The following is a 5575-nucleotide window of genomic DNA, read 5'->3' as shown; positions in this document are numbered from 1 at the left end:
CAGCAATTGTTTGAGATTTTTCCATTCTGATGAGTGCAATTGCTGCAACCCAGATTAGAGTATAATTTAATGATAGTAATTAGGCACACAATATACATTCATCAAGATGGAAATCAAACCTAAAATGAACTTAATGTCAAAAACAGTTCAAGAAAATACAATTAGTTCGGCATTGATGCCAATTTTTTTCTGTATTTTTCATTCATTTCCCTAGAGACTCTAAAAATTCAAGATTGATAATGTCCCAAGAAATATCTATTTTGTAGTTGGGAATATTAGTGTTCAATATTGACTTTGATTCAATTTGACCAATAGATATGGAATTCACAATATGCCCCAGAGAATGCAGAAATATTGAGAGGGACCAATTCAAATGGGGAAAATAGACACATAAGGCTAATACAGTTAATCCAGAATGAGAGGCTGATGGTGACCCAGTTCTTGAATTCACATCAATTCAATGTAAATTTGGCTCAGTTGGTAACACATGTGCTTTTGGCACAAAGATTATTATCAAAATGACAATTCTGTTATTCGTTTGAGTTACAGAGGTTTACATGTTTTTCTTACTCTACAGTCTATGATGCTGAAAGTTGGACAATTAAGTTGAAAGCTTCACAGTCACTTGAGAGAGTGGCTGCTGGGTCAATGCTGGACACAGACAGAAGAACGGAGATCATGTGAATCAGCACTCAAATCGCATTAACTGCACAAATCAGCATTAAATTGAAGAAAAACTGCTGTGCACGCTGGTGTTATTTAGTTAAAAAAAACACAAGATTTAGCTTGTATGTTTAAACTGTGAAGGAATTGTTGAAAGTTGACTGCTATTTGCTGTCAAGTTTGGTAGCAGAAACTGATTTAATTGCACTGAAGTGTATCAGATTTGTGGAGGTTTCAACTGTTTACTTTGTGTCTTTGCATAGTGATTATTTAACAGCACAGCCAATGTGCGTTTGTGAATTAAAATATCCAAATATCTTTCTTGCTAAAAGTCTTCCTCAGCGCCCTGCAGACAGTATTGTCAAAGTGCTGAGTCACAGTGAGCCATAGTGAGAGGGTACAGATTTGTACCCATCACTCTCAAACCAAATTTCAATCTCAGAGCACCATCTGGAGGAGGCTGTGAGAAGGAGAAAACTAACCTCAGGGAGAGCAAACCAACCTCCTGTATACCTGGGGAAGAAAGAACTTGTTTCATTTCCCAAAGCGTCTTTTCACGTTGAAATGTCTCAAAGTGCAATGGTTATGTAAAGTGACATTATTTGTATCCAAATGTATTAACTATTTTGCACAAAGCAAGATCTTACAAATGTCACTGGGCTAAATAATAATAACAATAATAAATATAGTACCTTATCACATTGTTGAAATATCTCAAAGTGGCTTACATGATTTACTGCAAAGTGTAGCATTTTGTAGGTGAATGCAGCAGCCCATTTCCACACAGTAATATTCCATAAACAGTTATAAAGGTAATGGCCAATTTTATCTGGAGGTTTGTTAGCCAGGATCCAGGAGAAAATTTGTTTTCTTTTTGAATACAATCACAAGATCTTTAACATTCACCTATAGAACAGGCAGACACGATCAATATCACATCTGAAGGGAGCGCTTAGTGGTTCCTAGAGTGTCAGCCTAGATTAGCCCTCATTCAAGAACGGCATTGAGTGAGGCCCAGTAGAAGCTTGCCTGCTTCTACTCTTGGTCAGGGAGTAATGGTCAAAGCAGGATCTGTAATATATAAAATTTAAGAAAAACGTAACAAGCTGTTGTTTTACAGTGGGTGTGAGAATGTCTTTTCTGTTTAATTGATAACATTGAAATTTGGAAGAGTAATAAATAGAGACGATAATGGATCCCTGGGAATGATAACAAGTTTTTGATTGAGGGTCAGTTGACATCATAAAATGAAGTGATTTAGATGTATTGTTTCTGTTGGTCTGGCATGGAATGCATATTCTGTCCCCAGAACCCAGCCTGTTTATTTAATCCTGGACAGTTTGTGCTCAGGATTGCCAAGGTTTAGGGATTCCAGTGTGCGCACTGGGGTGCTGCTGGAGCTTAATCATCTTAAACAGCGAGCAAACAGTGGTGAGCTTCTAACCACTGGGAATGCAAATTCCAGTCATAATTAAGGAATAGAATGCATTTAGGAATACCTCAATTTTGACATCCGTGTTAAGTTCCACAATTAAGATGTTTTGGAGGTTTGTGGAAACCACAACAAGATTACATTTGTATAGCGCAGGACGTCGGGAGGACCACAATGGAATACACTGCAGGTTGGTATAATGTTTCGCAGCAGGAACTGGTACAGAAAATGCAACATATCAGAATGAAGATCAAAATACATGGAAGTCACTCTGAAAAAAAAATATAGTTTTGAAACAGAGTTATTTTTAATTAATGTGATGAATAGATTGTGAAGTTAGGAAGAAACAAGCAAAGCAGAATAAAAGAAGTTGATCTTTTTATAGCACTGAATCGCATCAAAAAATCTCAGTGTTTCACAGGTAACGTGGAGTGAGGTCATCTCAAGAGTCACTACACATGGTCATTCATTTTCTCTTTACAACGCGGTTTGGAAACACTGGAAAAATTAACACATTCTGGTGATTCGAAACTGACGACAGCCTTTTTAGAAATGAGTATGTGTAGTGACTGTTTTTGGTGGTAAATGAAACAGGCATTTGCATCAGCAAGGTTTCAGGAAGAGCCATGATGACCAATTAATCTGCAGGATTCTTGGCCAGGACAGCTGGAGAAACGCCTTTCTCTTTTGGGATAATTACATGGAATCATTTAGATCCATCTGAACAGATCAACAAGTCATGGAACAACGAAGAACTCTCTCAGTTTTGCTCTGGCGTGTCAGTCTAGACTTGGGAATTCAAATCCTGACATGACATACAGAACCAGTAAGTAGATGAGAAATACAGTAAAACTCGCCTGAGTCTGATCTGTATAAATCATATATATGCCTAAGTCATACATCCACCCAAGTGTTCAAGAGTTAATATTTAATGCAAGTTTGATATAACTCATACTTTGCATAAGTCATATTGAATGTATGACCCCAACTAATCTGACTTATATGAGGTTTACTGTACACATATTTCAAGTAATGCTGAATTATTTTATAATGTTTTTAAACAACCTCTGGTTACTGGCTCTTTCTCTATATATATTATAATAGTAATAATAATTCTTGCATTTGATATAGCGCCTCATCACATCTTCAAGACGTCTCAAAACGCCTCACAGAATATACTGTAAAGTGGATTGACTTTATATTTTGTGGGAAAAACGCAGCAGCCAATTGTACACAGTAATGTCCCACAAACAATCGTAGGATAAGTGACCAAATTCTTATTATTTTTATTTATTTATTTTGAATGGATTATTATTCCCGGAAAAGCGCCAATCGACTAACAACCGGGCTCCGACTTACCGCCAAGTAAATAGAGGTGTGTGGAGTAAGGAAACTTGCCTAACGTTTCTCCCGGCCCGGGAATCAAACCGGGAATCTCGCTTGCGAGGCGAGCGCTCTAACCACTGAGCTACAGGATCCATATGGGCTGTCCTGGAGTTAATGGAACAATCCTGTGCCTATCAGTCTGGCCACTCAATGTGATGGATAAGCCCTGGGAGTCTCCCCAGTAATATTTCATCCATCATGATGTACTGTGAGTGGGTCAGGTTTCCAGACTGGGAAGTGCGGATGGAGTGGTGTGTGGAAGGGGAGGCGGTGTTGAGCAGATCTGTTAATTCCTTCAAGAGTGGATTTCACAGAGTGGATTTCAGAGAGTGCTGAGCAACATCTCGGGATCGGATCCTGGGGGAGAGAGAGAGGAGGGAAAAGGGGTGGTGTGGGGGGGGGGGGGGGGGGGGGGGAAAGTGGAGGTGATTTTCCTGGGATCGCCTCCTCGTCCGAAAAAGAAATCGCTGAATAAAACCGAGGGGACGACTTTTTGTGCTTCAGATCCGTTGCCTCCTTCCCAAAACGCTGCCTGGACACGCTGGGGGGGTGGACGCAGTCTGGGATCACGGCGATTGGAAACCCGTCAGACAGACGTCTTTGGGAAAGAAATGAGCAAATGTGGTTTGTGTCTGTGTGAGAGCGCTGAGAGGGGGAAACAGACACACCCGCCATCGGCTCGGCTCGGCTCGGCTCGCACATCGCAGAGAGTTACTCACCCACAGCAATGGTCACAGGGAAGCGCTTCCCGACAATCCCAGAGCCGACCTGGAAAACACTGCACCGGGGGAGTGACCGACTGAAATACTCGGCGACAGTGTGAGAGAGATTCCCTGAGGGACCGAGCGACATGGCATCACAGGTCAACTGCTGCTTCTGAGGGTCTGTGCTCAGGAACCAGGGACAGGGGGACAGGGACAGGGACAGGGACAGGGGGACAGGGACAGGGGGACAGGGACAGGGACAGGGACAGGGGGACAGGGACACAGGGACAGGGAGGGACAGGGGGACAGGGACAGGGGACAGGGGGACAGGGGACAGGGGACAGGGGACAGGGGGACAGGGACAGGGGGACAGGGACAGGGGACAGGGACAGGGACAGGGGACAGGGACAGGGGGACAGGGACAGGGACAGGGGGACAGGGACAGGGGACAGGGACAGGGGGACAGGGGACAGGGACAGGGGGACAGGGACAGGGGGACAGGGACAGGGACAGGGACAGGGGACAGGGGGACAGGGACAGGGGGACAGGGACAGGGACAGGGACAGGGACAGGGGGACAGGGACAGGGGGACAGGGGACAGGGACAGGGACAGGGACAGGGGGACAGGGACAGGGGGACAGGGGGACAGGGACAGGGGGACAGGGACAGGGGACAGGGACAGGGACAGGGACAGGGGGACAGGGACAGGGGACAGGGACAGGGACAGGGGGACAGGGACAGGGGACAGGGACAGGGGACAGGGACAAGGGGAACAGGGAGCAGAGCCAGGGAGCCTGGAACAGGGGGACAGGGGGACCGGGAGCCGGGGAGAGGGGACAGGGAGAGGGACAGGGAGAGGGGACAGGGAGAGGGACAGGGAGAGGGGACAGGGGAGGGAGAGGCGGATAGGGAGAGGGACAGGGTCAGGGGGACAGGGTCAGGGGACAGGGAGAGGGACAGGGTCAGGGGGACAGGGAGAGGGACAGGGTCAGGGGGAGAGGGGACAGGGAGAGGGGACAGGGTCAGGGGGAGAGGGGACAGGGAGAGGGACAGGGAGAGGGACAGGGTCAGGGGGAGAGGGGACAGGGAGAGGGAGAGGGACAGGACACTGGTGTTTACCAGTTTATCGAGAGTTGAGAACATTGGCGGCGCGGGATAAGACTTGTTGCTGCGAACACGACTGGAAACCAGAAGAAGGTGTGTGTGTGTGTGTGTGTGTGTTTTTTTCACACACACACACCTAAAAAGTGAGAGCAAAGGAGAAGCCGCGGCGGTGGGACAGCGAGTGGTCAGCGAGCGGTGGCCGTGTCCGCAGCTGTGGCCGGGGGTTTGCTCACAGGGCAGTGAGAGGGAGAGCGAGAGGGAGATGCGGGGGTCGCCTCTCCTCCCG

The sequence above is a fragment of the Callorhinchus milii genome, unplaced genomic scaffold (assembly GCF_018977255.1).
Source record: "Callorhinchus milii isolate IMCB2004 unplaced genomic scaffold, IMCB_Cmil_1.0 Scaffold46, whole genome shotgun sequence".
Lineage (NCBI taxonomy): Eukaryota > Metazoa > Chordata > Chondrichthyes > Chimaeriformes > Callorhinchidae > Callorhinchus > Callorhinchus milii.
Note: the sequence above shows the minus strand (reverse complement) of the source record.